The following is a 26,840-nucleotide window of genomic DNA, read 5'->3' as shown; positions in this document are numbered from 1 at the left end:
CTTAGCGATCGCCAAAAAGTGCACAAATCACACCTCATAATCCTTCAGGTCTACCGCTGCGAACCAATCTTGATGCCGGACACAAGTTTGAATATGTCTCTGCGTGAGCATTTTGAACAGGAGTTTGTGCAAGGCCCGGTTGAAAACTTGCAGGTCCAAGATCGATTGTAAGCCGCAGCCTTTCCTGGGTACGATGAATTATAGGGCTGTAGAACCCTTCTTCATATCGGCAGGAGGAACAGGCTCCATCGCTTCTTTGAGTAAAAGGGTCGCGATCTCTGCACATAGGGGGTTGGCATCTTCGCCGTGCACCGAGGGAAAGCGGACGCCACCGAAAGGGGGCAGGGCCTGGCCAACTGAATTGCGTAGCCGAGTCGGATGGTCCTGGCCAGCCAGCGCGACAGGTTGGGAAGTGAGAGCCACGTGTCCAAGCTCCATGCGAGGGGCACTAAAGGGACGATCGTTTTTGACGAACCTGGTGAGGCTTCGAAGCAGGGAGGAGCAGGTAGTGTGATGTCGGGAGGCAAAAGTGTGTTCCTAGGCTTTGGTGCTGAGAGAAGACTCAGAGCACTTACTTTGCTCCGTGCACTTGTCAGGGGGCGGGTTATTGACTAAGGAGGAGGTCACGTGTAGGCATCCTCTAGACTCGTCAGAACCGGCCAGCCGGGGTGCAGCAGTCATGGGTCCGGAGGCAAGGGGTCCCTGTTCGGGGTGCTGGAACTGCTGGAGTGTGGCACCAGGCTGCCTTGAGAATGGCAATTGCAGGCCAGATGACCCAGGAAATAAGGAAATCGCTCTTTTATTGAGAATATTGGTACCGAAGCCTGAAGGGGGTACTGCAAAGGAAATAATTTCAAATAAGGATTCTCCTCCCGGCACTCCACTGGGGACAGAGTGATCTGCTTACCAGCTCCGGAGAAAATGTCTCGTTCCCTGGGTTGTCCGTCTCAGGAATGCTTCAGGGTAAGGGGCGTGCGCTTCCTGCGAGGAGCTCAACGATGGGGCTGAAAGCTGGGCCCAGGTTGAGGCAGAGCTCCATGGCATTTGGAAGCCACAGGAGGATGCTGTGGCTTTCTGCCTCGGTGAGCAGATGGATGACTCATCGGAGACTCGATGAAGGCGGGACTTAAATTTAAGGAGCTATGCGGGACCCTCGTGGAGCACCACGCATCAGCAAGTAGTTCAGGTTAAGAGTGTTTGTGTCATGTGAGATGTATCAAATTAAACATGCAATATTTGACCACTGTTTTATGATTGAAATGTTGTATCATCAGACATTCATTTCCAAGTGTGCAAACTATTCACCTTTTGGCAAAATGTGCCATTTTTAATTTAAAATATGTCATGTACAGTACGTGATTTGTATGTGTAAAAAGACAGGGAAAACTGCTAAAAATAGATAGATTTGCCCTTTGAAGGTCTCTGCGTTGTTATGTCTTTTCTGAGCACTGAAGTAAAGCAATTATTGTTATTAATTTGCACTTTACAAATTCATCCCTTTATTAATTTTATCTGACTCCAATTTTATATTAATCTGACTCCAATTTGAAGTTGACCTCTAATTTAGATTAAGGCTCTAATTAATTATTGATCATTCTTTTATTTGAATCTTTTAAGTTATTGATTACTCTGAATCCTCTTCTGTTCATTTACCTTTTGATAAATTTCTAATGAGATTCAAACTGATAGTCTTTAAGTGGCTTCCTCCTACATTAAAACTTCAGTTATGATATAAATGATTCTTTAAATGGTATTCTCCTGCTTGGTTCCTCCAGAGTGGTTTTTCCTATTTTTAAGACCCCGCATTGATATAAATGATTTCAGAGGAATACAGAAATAAATCGAAAAGAAACAATTTATTTGCCAGGTAGGATTTAAAACATAAGTTATAGAAACAAGTCAAAGAACATACCTGGCAGTTGAGAAAACTACATGTAATTGCAAAGCATGGGAAATCTGAATGCAGATTCCTATTACTACAGTTACACACATTGAGGTGTGGGATCATCTGACTACAGAGAACCCTGAGCTCTGGGCCAGCCTTCCTTAAATATCCAGACAGAATACACATTGTATACCAAATGGTATTATCCTTTGAACAATGAGAATTTGGGGGTGAATGGGTTCTTGACTTCCTGGTGTTAAACCTTCAAGGAGGGGAATAGACCTCCAGAATTATTCAGTATTTGGTTGTCATTAAGTTTTACAAACCTGGGAAAAAGAACACTATACCAGACACACTGAGACATTTTAAATGATACCAAACATGTTACACAAGTTACATAATTTGTTTACATCAGATATGGTCTTTTGTTACATACAGATCTTAGATGAGTTTGAGGTGATTCTGAGCTGAAGGGGAATGGATGAGGAGGAGATAGGAGAGAATGGGACAGATGTGGAAGGGCAACAATGAGGTGTGAATTTGCAATCTTCGCTCAGTGTGGTGTGGTGCCTCAGGAAGAGTTGCTAATTGTGAGAAAGTTCATATATTGATTTTCTCAAAGATCATACATTTGCACTTTGCCTTTGAATGCAAACACATTGGACCTGTGATTTGTGTCTTCTACCAAATTTTGCACAACATCTCCTAAGAGTCTTCTTTTAAAAGAGACTGTTTTATTTTGAGTATGTCTTTTCAGGTTTCTGCTCATAAAATGAAAGATTCGTACACCTAAATATGGAAAATTTACTTTTACTTATTTCATTACCATTAAATTGTTCAAAACTTATATCAGACCGATTTTTTCTTGGAACATAAAAATTGATTTTTTAAGCAGCTCTATTCCATAGAATAATAGTCTATAGTGAGGGGGAGCTGTGTGGGGGCAAGGGCATGGCTGACCGTTAGTCTGGGGAGAGAGGAAGTGGTAAGGATTTTCACCTGAGATGAATTGCTGTTAATTGTGATTTCTATGTTCACAGTGAAAGGCAGTGAGACAAAAGGCTGGAGAGGGAGAGAGAGAACCCAGCTCTGTGTGTGTGTGTGTACGTGCGCGCGCGCGTGTGTGTGTACGTGCGCGCATGTGTGTGTGTGTGCGTGCATGTGAGTGAGTGAGTGAGTGAGTGAGAGAAGCTTGAAGGATTACGATTCTTGAAGAAAATATTGTGAAAAAACAATGAGGGAAAACTTGAGGGCAATAAATCATTTTGTGTATTTTCTTTTTGAAAAGACAGCTGACACAGTCATGTCATTTTACAGATACATCAATGATGAAAATAAATTCAAAAGATATTTATCTTTTCTTTGAGACAGCACAAAAACCAAAGAGAAGATGACTGAACCAGGCAAATTTATAACAATTTAGATACATTGTTTTTCTTGTACTGTGTGAACTTTAATAATACATGTATCTTTAAAACCAAAAATGATGGGGGTTACGTTGCACCATGTGAGGGTCGGACGTGTGAATGGCAAGCTCTGCGCACTTTGCTTCTTTTTAATAATTTTTGTGTCATAAACCGATGAGATTCGATACACTCTATTTCAGTACAGTTATATGAAGACAATGTCAAAGAATTCAAAATCCTCGGGCTCTGGGAGATATTAAAAGACACTTACATGCTCAAGCTTATACCCCTGACAGGGCTGCATACTGGGGACTCTGTTTGGACAGTGCGGCTGGAGAAATTCAGCATCCACTGCCTAGCATGTCGGTGATGCTGATGAAGGTCTTAGAGGACATGGAGAATCTTTCTGTAATCCGTTGATCGATTGTGGCCACGGAGATGAAATTTGACGAAGAATCAGGGATGTCGTTATGTCATTATTGTTTTAGCAGAAATTCAGGGGCAAAGGTTGATTTTGGCAAATATTTATGCACCTAACGTCAATGATCAGGGCTTTTTTAAAGATCTTGAAGGGATGTTGCAAGGCGCTGGCTCCCCTCATGATATAATATTGGAAGGATAATTTAATCTACTGATGGACACTGATGGACACAGTCCTTGATCATAGTGAAGCAAAAGTGTGTAAGCCCCCTAGAGCAACATTGACGCTTCAAAAGATGTGTAAAAATCTTAGTCTTACAGATATTTGAGACATTTGAACCCATCTGGTAGGGACTATACATTTTTTTCATCAGTTCATAAGATTTATTCCAGAATAGATTTTTTTCTGATATCTGAGTCCCTCATTTTATCTGTTGTTGATTGGTCAAATGGAAACATCTTAGTCTCAGATCATGCCCTGGTGTGTTCAGAGGTGTTGCCATATATGGAGAAAAGGAAATCATATAGTTGGCACTTTAATATTTGTTGGAATTCAGGATTTGGCAAAAGGGATGCATTAAAGGCTAAAATCAACGTTTGATCAAAACAGATTAAAGTGCAACAAGAATATATATATATATATATATATATATATATATATATACATATATTGTATGTTTTTGTGTGACTGGTTAAGTGCTCATAGAGTTGGGAAGGTCATTCCACCAGCGTGGTATGATGAAATAGAAAATTCGGGAAAGCGTTTTGGTGCCTCTTTGTGTTGGTACAACAAGGCGACATTCCGTAGCCAACCACAGGCTTCTGGTGGGTGTGTAGTTCTGCAGAAATTATTTTAGGTATGCTGGAGCAGACGCAGAGACTGTTTTGTATGCCAGGATCAGAGCCTTGAAATTAATATGTGCATCTACCGGCAGCCAGTGTAGAGAAACAAAAAGTGGTGTAACGTGCTCTCTTTGGTTCATTAAAGACCAGACATGCTGCTGCATTTTCAGAGGTCTAATTGCACATGCAGTGATGCCTGCAATGAGAGAGTTACAGTAGTCCAGTCTAGTTATGACAAGTAACTGAAGAAGCAGTTGTGTGGCATGTTCAAAGAGGAAAGTGTAAAGTGTAGAGTGTAAATCTACATGATCTTGCAGTCTTTGAGATAAGGTCTGTGAAATTTAGCTTTTTATCGATGGTTACCCCTAGATTTCTGACCGTTTTGGAAGGCAATACTGTAGCTGTACCCAGCTGAACGGTGATGTTGTGTTCAACAACAGGGTTGGCCAGAAAGACAAGGAGTTCGGTCTTGGCTGGGTTGAGTTGCAGGTGGTGTTCCTTCATCCAGGCCGAGATGTCTGCCAGGCAGGCAGCGATTCGAGAAGTCACTGTGGTGTTGTTGGGCTAGAAAGACAAGTAGAGCTGTGTGTCATCAGCATAGCAGTGGTAAGAAAAACCATGTTACTGAATGATGGGTCCCAGTGATGTTGTGTATATAGAGGAGAGAAGTGGCCCAAGCACTGATCCCTGAGGTACCCCAGTAATTAACTGATGTGTCTTGGATACCTCATCACTTCAGACTACCTTGAAGGACCTACCTGAGAGATTGGAGTTAAACCAGTCAAGCACAGTTCCTGTGATGCCCAGAGTAGAGAGGGTGGAGAGCAGGATCTGATGGTTGACTAAGTCAAAGGCTGCAGAAAGGTCCAACAGAATCAGAAAGGATGATCTGGATTCAGCTTTCGCCTGTCTCAGCGACTCAGTGATAGACAGCAGGGCAGTCTCGGTGGTGTGTCCACTTTTGAAGCCTGACTGATTGTCATCCAGCAGCTTTTTCTGTGAGATAGGCAGAGATTTTATTGAAAACTGCCCTTTCGAGTGTTTTTGCCATGAATGGGATGAGAGACTGGTCTATAGTGTTCTATCTGTGTGGGGTTAAGTGCGGGTTATTTCAGCAGTGGGATTACTCGAGCCTGCTTAAATGTAGTGGGAAAAGTGCCTGTAAGTAGAGACTTTTTAATTATGTGTGTGAGTCCGGGTAAGATGGATGCAGAGATGGCCTGGAGAAGGTGAGCAGGTATGGGGTCAAGGGAACAAGTGGTGAGGTGATTGCTGAGGAGGACTTTAGAGACCACAGTGTCAGTCAGCGATCAACATCTCATCCTGCTCGAGAGCTCCGAAAAAGATATTAGGCTGACACTGAGGCGAGGTCTCATCCCAGAACAGGATGTGAGCAAGCAAGAGTACCAGGGATTGGGGCGGACCGTGTGGGATTACCTGCCAAAACTGTACCCATTGAAGCCCTCGAATAGCCTTTAGCGTCAATCAAGGTGGCCTTGTACCCGTAGATAGAAGAACCGGCAGAGGGACAGCAGAAGTGGGTTTCCCTCGAAAAAAAGGAAAGCCGCGACCACAACGTTACCATGGTCATCTTCTCGCAATGAGAACATGATCCATCCATTAAAGCTTTCTAGATGTGATTTTGGCCCAGACTCGTGAGGCAGTGATTGTGACCATCAGAGACGGAAGGGCATCTTTAAAAAGTGTGATTCAATTTTGTAAATTGATTACAAAATTAAAGAATATCCTAGATATTATTATGACTGTGGATGCACTGACTTGACAGTCCTCATTAGTTTAGTGGACAATCTCACTGCCTGTCACACAGAAGACTGGTGTTTGATTCCCAGATGGGGAGGTAGACCTTTTAAGGCTTCCGAACAAAAGCTTGCATATTCTAAATTAGCTGTGTTCAAGCACCTTCAAGCACCATTAAAGATGTGTCCCCTGGATACATAACACTTTGCAGAAGTGCTTGTTTCTTTGAAGTGTTTGTCATATTGTAAGCAATAGTATTCTTGCAAACAGGCAGGCTTTTGCACAAATTGGCAATAGGATCAGGGGCCATGAGTCAACGGCACATCCTCGTTGGTCTAGTGGACTGTGTCTTGGCCTGTTAGGCGTTAGACCTGGATTGTCTTCCCTGATGGGTAGTGTCATTTTTTGGGTTGCTAAACATCTTGGATCATATAAACAAGGCACTACTTTCAAGCTGCTGAAGAAATGAGCCATTTCATTATAACAACATCTTGAACCAAATGCAATGCGTTGGCCGGTAACTGAACCCAGGTCAGCTGCTTGGAAGGCAGCTGTGCTCACCACTATACCACCAAAGCAAGCAGAAGCAACGTTTAGGCCATGTTTTATAGAATTGCGTAAATATAAAAAAGCAGAGAACATTCCTTGGTTAACAAAATACTAGTTTATACCCACATTGAAAATGCATGCCTGCTGTCTGTATCCCGACTTATCCATCTTGTGGAAGAGAGTACTCCATTTAATGCTAGACAGACCTTAAATACGTGCTGCTTACCAACACTTTTAAGGTGTTAAACAACTGAAATTTTACAGGCGGAAATTCATTACCCAACTCCAAACAAAAACAAAATTAGTATTAATCATGCTTTATCTGAAGAACAAGTATCCCCTTTTGTCAAGATCAAATAAAGGCCCAAATATGAGGTTACTCCACATTCTATTCCAATGACTTGCTTGCAGATCCCATAGAGCACTCTGCCTTGCAATCTCATGTTTAAATGTATGCTGCTTTTACCAAACTCGTGTAGCTCTGCTAGCAGCAGAGCTCCCAAAAATACAGGAAACTCACAAAGGCGCCCCTCCACGGAAATCTTTAGTAAAAGGCGAAAGATTTATACATAATGAAGAAAAACTCGAGCTGTGACCTATAGCCTTTGGGCCAGTACCCTAACACTACTGTGCCATAATAATCAACAAGGGTAACCTCTGGTGCAGGCTCCTCCTGGATTGCTTTTTCTCAGTGGACCATTCCAATTGGGAGCATTTAAGGTAATACCTTTTCCCTCTAAAAATTAAAACAATCCCAATCTAAAGGGAATCTCACTGAAGCTGAGTTCAAGTAATAATGCCCCTAATGGAAAGCATAACACCCCAGATAGCAGTAAGTCGGCGGGCCGCTGGCAGTGCTCCGGCGGCAGTAGAAGCGGCAGAATGGCGATATCGCAAACACGTTTGACGGCGCACCGCCGGCGGAAGCCGCTTTTTAAAAGCGGCAGCCGCCTTCCTACCGCCTTCGTTCCGCGGCTGGCCCGCTGGCCATCCGCCGTTCCGCGCCGTTATATCGAAGGCGGACCTTCCGCGGAGCGTCGGAGGCAAACGCTTTTTTCGAGCGATCTGCCGCCGCTTATTGTATATATATATATATATATATATATATATATATATATATATATATATATATATATATATATTTTTTATATATATATATATATATATTTATAGCATGCAGTTTATCAAGAATAATGATTTCCATTTGGCGTTTTAATTCCACATTTCAAAGTACAGTAACTGTCATTGAAACAAGATGTCAGATCACTGAAATATAAATAACAGAAAAATACACACACTCACACGCACACGCACGCACGTTGTGTTTCCATGTTTTATGGGGACTTTCCATAGACATAATGGTTTTTATACTGTACAAACTTTATATTCTATCCCCTAAACCTAACCCTACCCCTAAACCTAACCCTCACAGAAAACATTCTGCATTTTTACATTTTCAAAAAACATAATTTAGTATGATTTATAAGCTGTTTTCCTCATGGGGACCGACAAAATGTCCCCACAAGGTCAAAAATTTCGGGTTTTACTATCCTTATGGGGACATTTGGTCCCCACAATGTGATAAATACACGCTCACACACACACACACACACACACACACACACACACACACACACACACACACACACACACACACACAATAATTGTTAATAATATAAAGAGGTCAGTTCTGGAATGAAAAGAATTACCAGTAAACATAAGCAATGAGGATATTTGGTACCAAAGAAAGTGCAGGATACCAAATAAATTGAAGTATAACATCATATTTACAAGTCATTTCTAACAATAGTTTAAGTGGTAATAATTTAGAGTAAAGCTCTGGAGTAGAATATACCATTATAACTGCAATGCTGACCTGTGGCACAAGGATTTACAAGCTATATTTAACAATAGAATAACAGTTAAGCACTGTGATGGAATGAAAGTAGAATTTTTGGTACTAGTTAATGTGCAATATCAAGTATCAGAGGTATGAAATAGGATTTACAAACTATAATAGAATCGTTAAGCACTGATGGAATGAAATAAGCCAATACTAAAGTCACGGTAAGTAGAATATTTGATACCAGATAATGTGCAAATATCAAGTATTAGATGTATAATCTAGGATTTACAAGCTAAATTTAAAAATAGAATAGTTAAGCACTGTAACAATGAAATAAGCAGGAAATTGTATATGAAACAATTGAGATCTTTGGTATCAAGGAATGTGCAGGATAACAGGTATAATATACATTTTGACATTCAACTTACACATGACAACAAGTGGGAATAAATATAATTAACAGCAGAAAATCTGGCTGTAGAGAACACAGCCAATCAGAATGTCTGGAGAGATTGGGGACTGCGTGGTGCAGTGGGCTAAGAATCACCGGTTTTCCCCAACCTCCAGAATGAGGCAGTGCAAATTGGCATATCTTCAGTGATTCCTCGTGCGCCTGTATAAAAGGACAAACCATCCCATATTCATCCAAGGAGCTGCCCTCAAAGCAGGGTCACGATAGAAAAAAAAAGAACAATTTCCACAGTGAACAGCGTGGATTGGGTGAGTGTAGTCTGACACTTTTAGCAGGCTTTTTTAGGGGTCTTGATGTTACTGACTGCAGGATAAAGAAAGGGTTCCAGTTGTCAGTGATGCTGGGGTGTCAGTAGTCAGCCTAGGTTTAAGGGGTCGGCTGTGGGTCCCTCTCAGCTGTGCTGGCGCCTTTTCCACCTTCATGTTCAGATGCTCCTTTCAGGTAACGCGTAACGTTAACCTGGATTGCCTCTTCAGTGGCATCCTGGGTTGCCGGGTTCTTCCGGATGGCTCCTGTAGAAAATAAAGATCTGTCATTCCATTTGAATGGCATAAGGTCATACACATCTACTTAAATATAAAACAACTATCCAACTTACTTTGAACAATGGTCTTCAGGAACATGTCTCTAAAACATGCTTTATCCCCTACACCAGTCCAGGTTGTATTGATGGAAAGGTGATTAGAGAAGATACTCTGAAGCATTTGCCACACGGTTTTCTTTAGGTCCCTCCCACATTTGATTGCCAAAAACCAAAGCTGAAAATACAAAAAAAAATTACAAATTACATTTCTCTGAAGCTTCTCATAAATTTAAAATGTGACAGGCTGTGGATTCAGACTGTAGAATATGCAGTGTACGATCTTAATTTTACTTTTTAGATTACCCTATGGCGTTATAAACGAAATCGGCACACTTACAAATCGTTGCTGGAGCGCTTTATCCTGCCTCAAACTGTTGTCAAGCAACGCCAAATCTTCCTGGGTGTCTAGGGGGGAGTAACAGATCCCCTGGCAGGGATAACTCTCCAACAGACACATTGGCACTGAAATGTTGCAGCATAGCATTTTGTTGTCCATGCTACGCACAACATCGCCAAACTCCAAGATGTCGCAGCATTAGGGTTTGATCTGCACCTACAGGGGTTCCCAGAATAAAAGAATAAAGTAGTCAGTCCTGGTCCTTCAACTACTAAACTATGACATTTATATCTAGGTCTACTACATGTACAGGTGGCCCCAGTGGGAATTAAACCAACAACCACAGGTGTTGTTTGCAAGTTGTACCTGATTGCCCAGTGCGAGCAAATGTCTTCAACATTGTCCCAACCTGCTTCACTTGCTCTTGAAGTGAGCCGCTGTTACCTGGGAAGTAACAATATATTGATTAGCAATACACTAAATATAATAGTAATATAATATAACCACAATTATCATACCAGTAACTTTCCCTGTAATTTCTATCCACAGTATGTTATGCATGGCATACAAGTTCATAATGAAGAACCCTTATGATAACATCAATTTCATTTTTTTTCTTTGAAGCAGAATATTTGTTTGTAAAAGGGGAGGAAAAAGAAAATAATGAAATATTGGTATACAGATTTTGGTTGATATATCATACTGCACAGTGAAATTGTTGCTATTGTTATATCATTCCCTACTCACCTGAAGTACGGATAGATCAGGCAAATCTCCAGTCAGGCCTTTGTAGAGTGTGTGCTCCTTTGATTAACACTTTCATGAGTGGGAAGTGGCATATCCACAGGTATTTTAATTCAAACATGCAACATATTGTAATAAATCTACAATATTCAGCCTTTACCTTACACCCTCGGTTGTTGCTCTACACTTTTATTATATTAAATACTTATTTATATAGCTTGCTCACTGTATAATCATGATAGCCTAATACTTATAACACAAGATTGCATCTTAAACGAATGACTGAGTTGAAAACTTGAATAAGAACGCATTTTACACAGAGGGGACCAGCTAGGGAAACTTACCTGCCTACAATAACTGTTTTCATTTGATTTGAGTTACATTAAACATGAATAACCTTAGCCGAGTCCCCAGGAACATCGGGCTATTAAAGTAACAAGCCTATAACTGCGGTCTTATCAATTCTAGCTTCACCATACACTTAAACTGTGAGGTTTATCTGCTTTCCTTGTGGACCTGTAGCACAATGCCCTGACAGTGACTTCACCTGTGCCCTGATCTTTATTAGAAACTGAGAGGAGAGCAAGTTAATATAATTTATATTACAATTATCACAAAAATTAACAAACAGTCTGCTTTAAAACTAAGAAAAAACAAGCTGCTATACTAACCTTGTAACATAAAAAATGAACACGTGGCGAACTAGCTTAGCCGCTATCTGCCGGCACACCACATTAAATTAAAATACTTACCCTTGTAGTTGTGCAGATAACTCGATATGTAGAGTTTAAAGCCCTTGTCCCTCTTGCTTGTCGGAGCAGGGGACCAGGCATCAACAATGCGATGAACATCGCTGATGCGTATTTTCGGGAGATTCTGGAGACATCGAGTAAAAACAGACATTTTGGGCGACGCGCAAGTAAACCGGAAACAGATATGGCGACAGCGGAACTTCACAGTTCAGTCTTTGTAATGTGTTTTAGCAATAAGTACAACTTTATTCAAGACACAAAGGTCCATAGAGACAACACCGTACAGATATATATAAATAAATAACAATACAAACAGTTAAAAATTATGCGGAAGTGGCATCATTTATAAAACATATACAGGCTTCGGGTCCAATGTTTCCAAAAGCAAGATGTATACCTTGTGTCACTCTTAGAAACATCAACTATGGACACAATGATCATATTCTTAGACCCTGTCAGTCTGCACATGAATCTATACATACAATTTCGAGGTCATCTCTTATCACATGGCCCAGATATTTCACTTTCTTTACAACCTCTAGGGGTTCACCTGCCAATAAGAAAGAAGGATAGACACATTTCATATCCTCCCTGGTTCTGGCGATCAGCACCACACTCTTCAATGAGTTAAATTTTATATCAAACAATAAACCATATTGAGAACATATTCCAAGAAGTTGCTGCAGGCCAGCACTAGAGGGAGACAGTATCACCAAATCATCAGCATAAAGCATATGATTAATGAGACTATCCCCCACCAAGCATCCAGTTCTACAGCCCTTTAACTCCATAGATAAATTATCCATGTACAGATTAAATAGCAACGGAGACAGAATTCCACCCTGCCGTACTCCATTGGAGACATAGAAAGGTGTTGACAAACTCATCCCCCACATAACTTGCATAGTTTGATGAGAGTACCAAAACTGCAGTATCCTAATTAGGTAAGAGGGGACACCACGCTCAAGTAGTTTACCAAACAGTTTCCCATGATTGATACGGTCAAAAGCCTTTGACGCATCCAGGAAACACATGAAGACTGTGCTATTGCGAGATCTGTACCTATGTACAATTTCTTTAAGTGCATAAATACACATATCAGTTCCATGCTTGTTCTTAAAACCAAACTGATTATCTGTTGACGCTATGTGTTCTGCAAGCCTATCCATAAGAATCCCTTCCAGCACCTTAGATAGTGTATTTGCAAGTGCAATAGGTCTATAGTTATCTATACTAGTTAATTTACCAGTCTTATTTTTGACTACAGGTACTAGCAAGACAGATAACATGGATCCAGGAAGTATGCCATGCTTCATTAACCCAGAAAAGCATACAGCAAGTAAAACTGAAATACTTTGACTAGCGTATTTCAGATGTTCTGCTGCTATTCTATCTTGCCCACAGGCTTTGTTCATTTTAAGTTTGTCAATAGCATAACATACTTCCTCCGGCCTGATGACTACATCATCACTGTGAGGTATCTCAACTATGTTAAACACATCGCTCTTCACACAGTTAAAAATGTTCTCATAATGACTCCTCCATAGCTCAGCAATGTTTTCAGGTTCAGAAATGCCCTCTATACTAGAAGGCAGTGGAATTTTGCTGTTGTTAACCACTTTCACCTCCTTCCAGAACTCATAAACATTATTAGTTTGTAACTTTCTCGCCATAGAGTTCGCCCTCATAGTCTGCTACTTTCTTTTTATAAAACGCACAGCATATTTAAACCTAGCATTAGACCGTACCTTGTGCTCACAGACTGGGCCATGCCTAGGTTTACCTGCTAAGACCCATCTTCTAAATGCATCTCTTGCCTCCATATGAACATCATGGACATAGTCATTCCATCCTGGTCTTATGATATGTTGTTTCACCACATTACTTCTCAGTGATTCACTTCCATCAACTAAGCAGTTCACAATTCTATCATACATTACACATAGGTCATTATTGTGACTTACATTCTTACAGCTGCTATCCACACACATAATTGCATCAACAGGTAACTCAATATTTCTCAAGTACACATCAGTCAATAACTTGTAATATTGCAGATCATCTTCTGTAAGCCTTGTCCAGTCCAGTATATCACCTGATTTATGGCTATCACTATAGACAATCTCAGGTAAACCCTTAGTATTTATGAACATAGAGACAGGAATATGGTCTGCTGTAGCCAAACCATATAGGATCTCAGCCTCCTTTATACAATCATGTGCATCAGCAGTAGATATACAATGGTCCAACCAAGATGTAGTATGCCAGGCTTCACTCACATGTGTATAGCTATCTGCTGGCAGTAATTCCTTAGTGGACAGAATAACCTTGTTATCTTCGCAGAACTGTGTCAAGTGTTGACCAAAAAGTGAATTAATATCTGATATATCAGCATTCAGATCCCCCAAGACAAATATGGATGTACATTCACTTTCCCTTATGTAAGACCCTATTTTTGTGACATTCATATGGAGTATATACATCTAAGATTATAAAAACATTCTTATTACGGACCACCTTAATTCCTATGCACCAGTCCACATCTAACCTGATCACAGTGACCAAAGTTTCAAATTTCTTGTGCCAGAATATGGCCACACCTCCTGGGATCCTACCACGCAAAATTCTGGTGTTTAAGTCTGTTGTGGATTCCCCTGCCCCATGAAAGTCATTGTTCACAGTGTTGAGTTTATCCAGATCTTGAATAGCTAAAAAAGTCTCTTGCAAACACACCACATCAGCATTCTCAAAGAGCTTGTCAATAACAGTGCGTTGGGCTCTCGCTCCAGCATCCTGCCCAATATGCAGACCACGGGAGTTATAGGACACAACTCTCATAGCAGTTTATCATTGTTTTACATGCAAGGGACGCCCTTTGGTTCAGGCGCACTCATCTCTGTGTCAAGCGGTGCTTTAATACTTGCCCCTACCGCAGCCCTATGCTTGCGATTCTCATAGAAGTGCCTTACATAGGTCCCTTCAGGCCACAGCTGCGGCGCATACATCTCTGCTACTTCCTTGCATTCAGCTGTAACTTTGAAAGAACTGTAGCGAGTATACTCAGTGGCAATCTTCTGACAAGTCACATCTCTGGAAAGTTGTTCTTTTAAATAACTAGCCAGCGTCTCAGGATCTAAGTCAGGATCAAGCTTTGTCACAAAGACACTCACCAGCTTAGTTGTTACTGCATGTATGTTCTCCACTGCACCAGTTCCAACAATTCCATTGGCCTTCTTCTCTCTAGGAGGATTCATACAAGTCTTGTTCTGTACTGCAGCATTAGATCGTTTTCCAAAAGGTTGCTTGCGCTTGCCATGCTTTAATACACGACTCCATGCAGGGGACATCAGCACCTCAATCCCCCCGCCAGCTGTCTCCTCAATGACGGGCAACGCCGAGGGTCCTGGTGCATGATACTTGTGACTTGGTCCATGGAGCTGGGCCTCCTCACTAGCCATGATTGTGGCAGCATTCCCCTTGCTAGCACTGGGTTGCTCAATCACACTCAGTCGTTTGCTAATGTCTTTAGTTATTCCACGAAGGTTCTCACATTCAGTCGACTGCTTACACACAGTATTTTTCATGGAGACCAATTCTACATTTAGGTGTTCAATCTTACTAACCAGGCAAGAGACATCAAGGCTATTAAAAGTCACTGATGGTAGATCATCCAAGTGATAGGACACAAAGCGAGGAACATTCTCACCAACCTCATTCAGTAGTTTTAGACAACTCTTAACATTGTTGACATCTTTCAGTTGCCCTTTGTGAGCTACACAACGCTGCCCAGTGCTAGGACACAGTTCAAACAGGACCTTTTTGGAGTTTTCAATCCACTCTGATCCAAAATGATTTACTGTCATCAGGATAATGTCATCCTGAGGTACAGTCTTCAGTTTGACAGAAAGGAAACTTAACAGTTCATCTTCCACTATAATCTTGCCATCAATAGTGGTGTAAATCTCAGGTTTAATCCTTTGTTTGATAACATGCTGTGTGGCTCTGTCATCGGCGGCCATCTTGTTTGTACATACATTTTTAACATTTATAATGCGTTTAGATTTTTTTATTGCCTTTACAGGGACTTTAACACTTTCTTAAACATTTGTACAGCTCATAATTGCAAAACCTGTAAAAGGTAAAATAACAAAAGAAATCGAGGTTGGAAAACATTTAGACATAAACGAAATTTCTGAGTTTATCCTTCACGTCAAAACAGGGATTTTCATGTTTATGATAGATATCACCATGGTTGTAAATTAATAAAAAAAATTAAAGTATACCCGAGATTTTGGCCATGTTGCAGATGTCTTTCACTGTTCACTGATAGTCAGGCATTCGTGAAAAGTGTAACTTCATCAGTTTATTCTGCTAAATTGTTCATACCATGAATTAAATATCTATTTTAAAACCTAATCAGAATCATAAAGATATTTATTGCCAAGTAAGTTTTACAAAAGGAATTATTTTTGGTTTATTGGTGCATGTCTCAAATGCGCAGCAATCAAAGAAATGTAAACAATTTTCAAGTGCATAAAATAGTTCAATATATTTTACATATATTACTGTATAATCGCTTCAGAGTTTCAAAGTAATTTAAATGTCATTTCCTAAACCTTACCTTATCATGGAATCAAGAGTCAAGCCTCTATTATAAACCCTAATGGCTTTGGAGCAAAAAATAATAATAGCCAACATGGCTGGTCGATTTTGAGAGTAGAAATCCTTTTATTTCAAAGCGGCTTGCCACCATCTCGCAAGAAATGGGAGTGACGAATTCGGCGGCAAACGTTTCATCCCCGCCAGTGGGACGCAACTATAGCCGACAGCTTAGGGACGGCGGCAAAAAGAAGCCGTGCGGATATTTTTTGCTATCTGGGACATATTAGTTGACTTCATTACAACGTTTGATAGGGTAATTCTGGAGTAAGGTGTTGAGGTAAAACAAGAAAGTTGTGCTTTGTGCAAACATGTTGTGACATTAATATCATTGCCATTTGTTCAGAAGAGTAAGACATAGAACATTTATATGGAAAAGGGCATGGCCCACACAGCACAGAACCAAAACATCCTTTACACTGATATACATCATGTGGATTTCTTCCATGGGCATCTCTCAGGTGTGAGTAAGAAACATTTCCACTCAGTCTTTTCAGGGCACAGGCTAGTAACATGTGACAATGTGATTCAGTGTGAATCACACCCCTTTTGTCAAGATCAAATAAAGGCCCAAATATGAGGTTACTCCACATGCTATTCCAACGGCCTGCTTGCAGATCCCACAGAGAACTCTGCCTTGCAATCCTATGTTTAAATGTATACTGCTTTTACCAAACTCGTGTAGCTCTGCTAGCAGCAGAGCTCCCAAAAATACAGGAAACTCGCAAAGGCTCCTCTCCACGGAAATCTTTACTAAAAGGCGAAAGATTTATACGCAATGAAGAGAAACTCGAGCTATGAGCCATAGCTGTTGGGCCAGTACCCTAACACTACTGTGCCATAATAATCAACAAGGGTAACCTCTGGTACAGGCTCCTCCTGGATTGCTTTTCTCAGTGGACCATTCCAATTGGGAGCATTTAAGGTAATACCTTTTCCCTCTAAAAATTAAAACAATCCCAATCTAAAGAGAATCTCACTGAAGCTGAGTTAAAGTAATAATGCCCCTAATGGAAAGCATAACACATATTAGTTGACTTCATTACAACGTTTGATAGGGTAATTCTGGAGTAAGGTGTTGAGGAAAACAAGAAAGTTGTACTTTGTGCAAACATGTTGTGACATTAATATCATTGCCATTTGTTCTGAAGAGTAAGACATAGAACATTTATATGGAAAAGGGCATGGCCCTGTTAGGGGTATAACAGTTATGACCCGGATCAGATATGGAGAAAGAAAACCAGGAGTCAGAAGTTCAATCAAAGAATCCAAAATTTACTGAAGAATAGTTTGCAGTGAAATTGGTACAGCCAGCGGCAAAGTCTCACAAGGAGATCGAAAGCTAACTCATACCTTACACAAAATTTTACATAAATTATACCATTTGCAAGGACGTATATTCTATTATTTAACTCCTGATTGGCTAACAGAGCATAAAGTCACAACATACAGATAGCTATAGCACATCAACATTAATCAGCGCAATTGTCGTCCTGGCCCGAGATTTACATCTGAAGTGACCTCGCAGATGGTCTCGGCGTCTTCGAAGTCTGCCTGCTGTGTCTCCCTGGGTTCAAAACCTGGGTAGAAGGTCAATACGCACACACAAAACACTGACGAACGACAGTGTTTCTCTGCGCACAAGGGAACCAGAGCACACATTTATCAGGTCATTTTAACCAAAACAGTGAGATAAGAAATATTCTAACATGCATTCCTTCCCTTAAAGAAATAATAAGAGAAAATTTACACTTCTACTTATTCAAGTGCTATTACATAGGATTTTAAATCATATAATTAGTCATGGACAGGTAAAAATCAACCACAGAATACATCTGGAACATATGTTTAACATCCCCCCTCTCATCTCAAGCTTATTCCCAAGACGACCTTCAAGTCAGCCTCCGTGCAGAACAGAGAGAGAGGCTTCAAGGAATGTGCATGAAATCAAAAATTAACTCTTAACACACATATGATTCAGCGTATATTTCAGTTATGCATAAGAAATATAAAATTGATTATGTGATCATGCATATAGTTAATTCATCATTTTATTAAAGAAGTTAATCAACAGAATATAGATAGATATTGATATAAAAGGATATATATATGTATTGATATATCTGAAGAGACAAGGGATTTCGACCCTCACCCTTCAGTCCCCCGTTTTAGACCAATGTGGGGTCCAATACCGCCATGTCTGGTCTACCAAGTGAGGTCACTACGGAAGGTGGAGTGGTAACGCATGCTTCCCTGACGGGTCACACTTGTCTCTTCGCCTCATTGCGGACATGCTGGATACTAAAAATTCCCAGTCCCCACGCAAAGGCTCTCCCCCCTTCCACTCACAACAGGGCATTGATGTTATCCTTCTTAAGTTTCTCTTCCAAGCCTGTCGTCAGTTTTTTCAGTCGGTTCTCCTCCTCGGAAGGGTTCAAGTTACTGCAAGCAGACCTGCATATATAAGAAAAACAGAAACGAACACACATCCTCACACACAGACAGAGGACACCCACTCCCCATCCACCGACCTTTTTGCATAATGAGGGTAGTATCGGGATAATTTGGGGAGTGACCAAGCCAATATGTCACTGTCTCATTTCCGTCCAGAAGATAACAATGATCCTTTACCTTTTGGTACATAGTCTGAATTAAATTTAGATCCTCAGTTGAATTTAGACATGGGTATTGTACCCATGATGGACGGTTATCGATCTCCTCGCAATCCCAATGCGTTGAAAACGCATGGAATCTCCCTGTCCAAATTGAAATTTGAATCCACATCAAAAATGATAAAGCGATCAGAATTAAAAATACCAACGAGAGCGGAAGTACCAATCGGATGAAAGCTCGTTTCACTTTCAGTCGTCTCTCACTACGCACTTCTTCTTGAAGAATTAGCAGCTTCAGTATGTCGTCGGTTTCAGCCATCTTCTGATGAGTCACAATGTCCTCTGTAATCTTAACGGCCCATTCTGCACAGTCGCATATCAACAGGCACGCATGCTGTCCTGCCATTGAAACAGGAATAGGAGCTGAGTAATAGCCTACCATCCCATAGGAGTTTCTTCCTGGAACCCGTTGACCCAGGGCCGCTGAATAGGTTCGAGTTCCCACCATGTCCTTAGATGGAACGGCCTGCTGGCATCGGCATGACGTAATGCTGGGGAGGAAGCAAGAGTTTCTTTGATACTCACAAACGCCTCCTCCATCTCCTCAGTCCAGTCGATCAGCTCTGCTCCAGGTTTTCCTCCTTTCAGCGCCTCTGTGAGTGGTTTAGAAAGTTCAGTGTATTCAGAAACATACTGGCGACAGTAATTCAAAAGACCCATTACTTGCCTTAGACCAGTAACCGTGTTTGGTTTTGGAAGTTCAATGATAGCTTTAACTCGTTCAGGAGTGATGCGTCTGCCGTGCACACCCACAATTTGCCCCAAATAAGTCACTTCAGGCAGTGCGAGCTGTGCCTTCTTCAAGTTAACCTTGAATCCCCCGTTTTGGAGGGCATTCAAAACAGTCTGTACAGCAGTCAAATGATTGAACTTGGTTGGACTAGCAATTAAAATGTCATCCACATATTGTAGGATAACAGAACCGTCATATTCAATTTGTTTTCTTACCGGATCGATGAAGGATGCTAGTACCTGATGAAACAGTTCGGGTGAGTTGCAGAAACCTTGTGGCAAACGACCCCATGTCCATTGGCGACCCCTGCTGGTGAAATCAAATCTGCCTTGATCCTCCTTGGCTAGGGGACAAGTCCAAAAACCGTTAGAAATGTCTAAAGCAGTAAAAAGACAATGTTCGGCGCCTATCTCATGTAGGATAGTTGCGGGGTTGGCCACCAGAGGGTGCATTTTCTCAGACACTGAGAAAATTCAGAGAAGTGTAATCAATGGTCAAACGCCAGCTCCCATCTGGCTTTTTGACAGGCCACATAGGAGAGTTAGTGGGGGAAGCACAGAGGATCACAATTCCCCATTTGCATAACTCATCAACAACAGTTTCAGCACCCTCCCGAGCCTCATTTTTCAAAGGATATTGTCTTTTAGCCTCATGCAAAGGGCCCGGGATGCTCAGTGGCTGAATCTGTGCTAAACCACAATCATATTTATCTTTGGCCCATACATCAGGGAATTTGGAAATTATAAACTTCCACTCAGAGCGAGTCTCAGTTAGACTAACAGATCCTGCCACTGCACATTTTCGCTCATGGTGGGGGCCACTCTGAGATAAGCGAATTGTTTCATTGCAGCCAAGCACCCACAGAGAATAATAAAGAGAAATAAACTCAAAATGCCTCCAGTCAATATTCATAATTAAAGAAACAATGAGCCAAATTGTTAAATCTGCACTTATCATCTGCAAAGTATGCAATACAGTGGCTTTTTACACAGTGTTAGAAGTGATCTCAAGATCGAGCTCTGTAATTGATACAGTCGCACCCGTGTCAATCAAAATAAGGCATTGCCGGCCTCCACACTCATCATCGGCTAGCTGGATTACAAAATGAAATGTTAAGAAGATTGCTAGAGACTGATCACCTCAGACCACATTCATCTTCATAAATGCTCCTATACTTTTGCTGTGTTTCACGCCTGCATTTATTTAGCCCAATCTGTTGCTTTAATGCATTCTCTCACACAGGGGCCCACATCTGCTCACAGAAGACCACATTCAGTTTCATTGTGTTTTTTTTTTTTTTTCAATGAAAGTGAATGGTGACTGAGGCTGAACGATCTTTGGCCTTGATCACTGATAAAGTGTCTCAGTGTTCCCTGCTATCAAAATAGAACTGCATTTGTTTTTCTGTCAGGCAAGCTGAGAGCACACACACACACACTTTTTCCCAGAAAATCTTATCACATTTCACAGTCCCATTTTTCACAGCATTTTTTGCTTTTTCACAGCCTCGAAACCCTTACTCAAACTACACAGATCACAGCCGACTTCCTGCCCAATAATTTTTGCCACTCTATCACGCTGGGCAATCAAACTAGACCATCCGTCCATCATATTTGGAATTGCCTTTTCATGGTTTAAGGGAATACCACCCAGTTTACAAATCCATGAACAGGCAAACACGGATAAATATTTGGCCCTATCAGCGTCTTTTTTGTTCTGCAGCCAGTCAATCTGCTGCATGACTTTCCAATCAGAATCAAACCCCTGACTGACCATTTTCTTAATGAGCTGCGCACATTTCTTTGATTTGAGCTCGTCAGAGCAGAGCTGTTTACAGCGTATGCCCCCCTCGTTTTGGTCAGAACTACTCAGAAAATTCCCTTTATCAGACATTTTTCTTGGTCACAGTTGAAAATCACTACCGAAAAGATTTTAGCAGCAAATATTTTACGCGGCCCTGCGATGGACTGGCGACCTGTCCAGGGTGTCCCCCGCCTTTCGCCCAATGTTAGCTGGGATAGGCTCCAGCCCCCGCAACCCTGTACACAGGATAAGCGGTTGACGATGGATGGATGGATGGATATTTTACGCGGATAAATTAACTATAGCAGCAACAGTCCTGGATTTCTACACAATTTCACCACAAAGTATTCTTCACAAACATCCTGGTCACATATACTGATCCATACCAATTAGGGTCACAATTTATTTATTTACTTGGGACCGCTCCTGATGCATCCCTGGCAAAACAATCCCTATTGTATTTTATTTTATTTTATAACTAATATCTGAATCCCTAACTGCCTGATTCACTAAGCTCGGGGATCCCCTATCTGAGCTGGAAGAAATTGAGCAGGTTTACGGTGCCACTGGACCTCCCGTCCAGGGACGCACTTCTGCCGGGGTGGTGCTACACCAATGCCCACCTGAGCCCAATGCCCACCTGAGCCCCCCACAGAGCACGTATCACTTGCGCTGTTTGCTGTTTTAACCCGCACTCTGCCGGGGTGGTGCTACACCAATGCCCACCTGAGCCCAATGCCCACCTGAGCCCCCCACAGAGCACTAACAGCTCTCTCAGCGACTTTTCTTCACACGCCTCGTCGCAGTGAAGCTCTCCCACTCCCCTTCAAAATCTCTTCCAGTCAGACAGCCCTAACACTTAATAAAAGCTTCCTACCTTGTTTGCTGATTTGCCAGAAATGTCACCACGGAGTGATTGCCCGCGAATCCTCCACCAAACTGTTAGGGGTATAATAGTTGTGACCCGGATCAGATATGGAGAAAGAAAACCAGGAGTCAGAAGTTCAATCAAAGAATCCAAAATTTACTGAAGAATAGTTTGCAGTGAAATTGGTACAGCCAGCGGCAAAGTCTCACGAGGAGATCGAAAGCTAACTCATACCTTACACAAAATTTTACATCAATTATACCATTTGCAAAGACGTATATTCTATTATTTAACTCCTGATTGGCTAACAGAGCATAAAGTCACAACATATAGATAGCTATAGCACATCAACATTAATCAGCGCAATTGTCGTCCTGGATCGAGATTTACATCTGAAGTGACCTCGCAGATGGTCTCGGGCGTCTTCGAGTCTGCCTGCTGTGTCTCCCTGGGTTCAAAACCTGGGTAGAAGGTCAATACGCACACACGAAACACTGACAAACGACAGTGTTTCTCTGCGCACAAGGGAACCAGAGCACACATTTATCAGGTCATTTTAACCAAAACAGTGAGATAAGAAATATTCTAACATGCATTCCTTCCCTTAAAGAAATAATAAGAGAAAATTTACACTTCTACTTATTCAAGTGCTATTACATAGGATTTTAAATCATATAATTAGTCATGGACAGGTAAAAATCAACCACAGAATACATCTGGAACATATGTTTAACATCCCCCTCTCTCATCTCAAGCTTATTCCCAAGACGACCTTCAAGTCAGCCTCCGTGCAGAACAGAGAGAGAGGCTTCAAGGAATGTGCATGAAATCAAAAATTAACTCTTAACACACATATGATTCAGCGTAAATTTCAGTTATGCATAAGAAAAATAAAATTGATTATGTGATCATGCATATAGTTAATTCATCATTTTATTAAAGAAGTTAATCAACAGAATATAGATAGATATTGATATAAAAGGATATATATATATGTATTGATATATCTGAAGAGACAAGGGATTTCGACCCTCACCCTTCAGCCCACACAGCACAGAACCAAAACATCCTTTACACTGATATACATCATGTGGATTTCTTCCATGGGCATCTCTCAGGTGTGAGTAAGAAACATTTCCACTCAGTCTTTTCAGGGCACAGGCTAGTAACATGTGACAATGTGATTCAGTGTGAATCACAGTAGTTTTCAGGAACAAAGAAAGAATAAAGGTGTCAACACACCATTGATTGCGATCTGATATGACTCACCAAAACCCTGTTTTTCACCCTACTCTAATAAACATCCAAGGCCTTTAGCACAGAAGAAAACAGTGCATGCTATTGTTTTATTTCTTTGTTGAATTGATGAAAATGCATCATACTCCTTGAACCTTCATGTGATTGAATTTTGTAAAGTCATTACATATCCTAGATATGGAGATGCTGTTTGCCCAACTTGGCACCATGACTGGAAGCAAGTTGGCACGCTGTTCCTCGTTAGTATAGTGGACAGTGTCTCCGCCTGTCACGCTGGAAGGCCGGGTTCGATTCCCGACGGGGAGTTTGCCGTTTTAGGGCTTCCGAACAATAACTTGTCAATTCTAATTGAGTGGTGTGTTTGCACCTTTAAGCGCCATTTGCGATGTTTCCCCTGGTTGCCAAACACTACTTTGCACAAGTGCGTGTTTCTTTAAAGTGTTTCTCATATTGTAAGCAATACTATTCTTGTGAACAGGCAGGTTTTGCACAAACTGGCAATCGGCTCAGGGGCCACGATTCAGAGGCACTTCCTCGTTGGTCTAGTGGACTGTGTCTTGGCCTGTTACGTGTTAGACCTGGATTGTCTTCCCTGATGGGTAGTGTCATTTTTTGGGTTGCTAATGAAGGGTGAGGGTCGAAATCCCTTGTCTCTTCAGATATATCAATACATATATATATATCCTTTTATATCAATATCTATCTATATTCTGTTGCTTAACTTCTTTAATAAAATGATGAATTAACTATATGCATGATCATATAATCAATTTTTATTTCCTTATGCATAACTGAAATATACTCTGAATCATATGTGTGTTAAGAGTTAATTTTTCCTTTCCTGCACATTTCTCAGAAGCCTTTCTCTCTCTGTCCTGCCCGCAGGTTGAAGGTCGTTTTGGGAATAAGCTTGAGATGAGAGGGGGCAGGGGAGAATGTTACATAGATGTCCCAGATGGATTCTGTGTTTTGATCTTTACCTGTCCATGACTAATTATATGATTTAAAATTTAAAATATGTAATAGCACTTGAATAAGTAGAAGTGTAAATTTTCTCTTATTATTTCTTTAAGGGAAGGAATGCATGTTATTTCTCTCCTTTGCCTGAGGGGTGAATATTTCTTATCTCACTGTTTTGGTTAAAATGACCTGATAAATGTGTGCTCTGGTTCCTTTAGTGCAGAGAAACACTGTCATTCGTCAGTGTTTCGTGTGTGCGTATTGACCTTCTACCCAGGGAGACACAGCAGGCAGACTGGAAGACGCCCGAGACCATCTGCGAGGTCACTTCAGATGTAAATCTCGATCCAGGACGACAATTGCGCTGATTAATGTTGATGTGCTATAGCTATCTATATGTTGTGACTTTATGCTCTGTTAGCCAATCAGGAGTTAAATAATAGAATATACGTCATTGCAAATGGTATAATTGATGTAAAATTTTGTGTAAGGTATTGAGTTAGCTTTCGATCTCCTCGTGAGACTTTGCCGCTGGCTGTACCAATTTCACTGCAAACTATTCTTCAGTAAATTTTGGATTCTTTGATTGAACTTCTTGACTCCTGGTTTTTCTTTCTCCTTATCTGATCCGGGTCATAACTGTTATACCCCTAACAGTTTGGTGGAGGATGCGGGCAATCACTCCGTGGTGACATCTCTGGCAAATCAGCAAACAAGGTAGGAAGCTTTTTATTAATTATTAGGGCTGTCTGACTGGAAGAGATTTTGAAGGGGAGCGGAGAGCTTCACTCCGACGAGGCGTGTGAAGAGTAATTTAATTATACTATTGAGAGTATAAGAAGTCAGCTGAGAGTGCTGTTTAAGTGGCAACAGCAAACAGCGCAAGTGAAGTCAGCTGAGAGTGCTGTTTAAGTGGCAACAGCAAACAGCGCAAGGGAAAGCGTGCTCTGTGAGGGGGCCCAGGTGGGCATGGGTGAAGCACCACCCGGCAGAGTGCGTCCCTGGACGAGAGGTCCAGTGGCACCGTAAACCTGCTCAGTCTCTTCCAACTCAGATAGGGGTACCCCGAGCTTAGTGAATCAGGCAGTTAGGGATTCAGATATTAGTTATAAAATAAAATAAAATACAATAGGGATTGTTTTGCCAGGGATGCATCAGGAGCGGTCCCAAGTAAGTAAATAAATGGTGACCCTAATTGGTATGGATCAGTATAGGTGACCAGGATGTTTTTGAAGAATACTTTGTGGTGAAATTGGTAGAAATCCAGTATTGTTGCTGCTATAGTTAATTTATCCACGTAAAATATTTGCTGCTAAAATCTTTTCGGTAGTGATTTTCAACTATGACCAAGAAAAATGTCTGATAAAGGGAATTTTATGAGTAGTTCTGACCAAAACGAGCAGGGCACACGCTGTAAACAGCTCTGCTCTGACGAGCTCAGATCAAAGAAATATGCACAACTCATTAAGAAAATGGTCAGTCAGTGGTTTGATTCTGATTGGAACGTCATGCAGCAGATTGACTGGCTGCAGAACGAAAAAGACGCTGATAGGGCTAAATATCTATCCGTGTTTGCCTATTCATGGATTTGTAAACTGGGTGGTATACCGTTAAACCATGAAAAGGCAATTCCAAATGTGATGGACGGATGGTCTAGTTTGATTGCCCAGCGTGATAGAGTGGCAAAAATGATTGGGCAGGAAGTCGGCTGTGATTTGTGTAGTTTGAGTAAGGGTTTTGAGGCTGTTTGTGAAAAAGCAGAAAGTGCTGTGAAAGTTGAGACAGTTCTCCGTCCTCCCTTGGCCCCCACCTTCCCTTCTCAGACTGCTCAGGCAGCGGCTGCTTTCACGCTGTTGATCATACTGATAATCAGAACGATGGGCCATATGCTGAGGCGCGCAGATTGTTGAATGTGGCTGTTTCGCGCCCCCCACCTTATAACTGTCAGTGGAAGTGGAAATGAGTCCCCGCAATAACATAACCTGCTATAATTGTGACGAGAGAGGTCATACCTCTAGAGATTGTACCAAGCCTGTTGCCAGATGCAGGAATTCTAACAGAGAGGGCCACATTGCTAGACATTGTCGAAGTGGTAAACAAAAAAAAAATCACAGAAAATGAGAGGGTGAAATTTTTGAAGATTTTCTGGGCAGAAAATGTGTGTGTGTGCTCAGCTTGCCTGACAGAAAAACAAATGCAGTTCTATTTTGATAGCAGGGAACACTGAGACACTTTATCAGTGATCAAGGCCAAAGAGCGTTCAGTCTCAGTCACCATTCACTTTCATTGAAAA

The 26,840-nt window shown here is 41.3% G+C and overlaps 1 protein-coding gene and 2 non-coding genes across 4 annotated transcripts in view; all 3 read right to left on the bottom strand.

Moving 5' to 3' along the window:
• The window catches only part of LOC127644551 (gastrula zinc finger protein XlCGF57.1-like), a 532,867-nt gene that overhangs the window by 154,739 nt on the left and 351,288 nt on the right, over positions 1-26,840 (bottom strand). The gene's annotated exons all lie outside the window — the stretch shown is intronic.
• Positions 7,339-7,453, bottom strand: LOC127645865 (U5 spliceosomal RNA). Its single transcript, XR_007970833.1, has one exon. It is a non-coding gene; the product is annotated as a U5 spliceosomal RNA (small nuclear RNA).
• LOC127645861 (U5 spliceosomal RNA) lies at positions 16,938-17,052 on the bottom strand. Its single transcript, XR_007970829.1, has one exon. It is a non-coding gene; the product is annotated as a U5 spliceosomal RNA (small nuclear RNA).

This window comes from Xyrauchen texanus, chromosome 6, assembly GCF_025860055.1.
Source record: "Xyrauchen texanus isolate HMW12.3.18 chromosome 6, RBS_HiC_50CHRs, whole genome shotgun sequence".
NCBI classification, from domain to species: domain Eukaryota; kingdom Metazoa; phylum Chordata; class Actinopteri; order Cypriniformes; family Catostomidae; genus Xyrauchen; species Xyrauchen texanus.
This window is presented reverse-complemented; position numbering and strand designations above follow the sequence as displayed.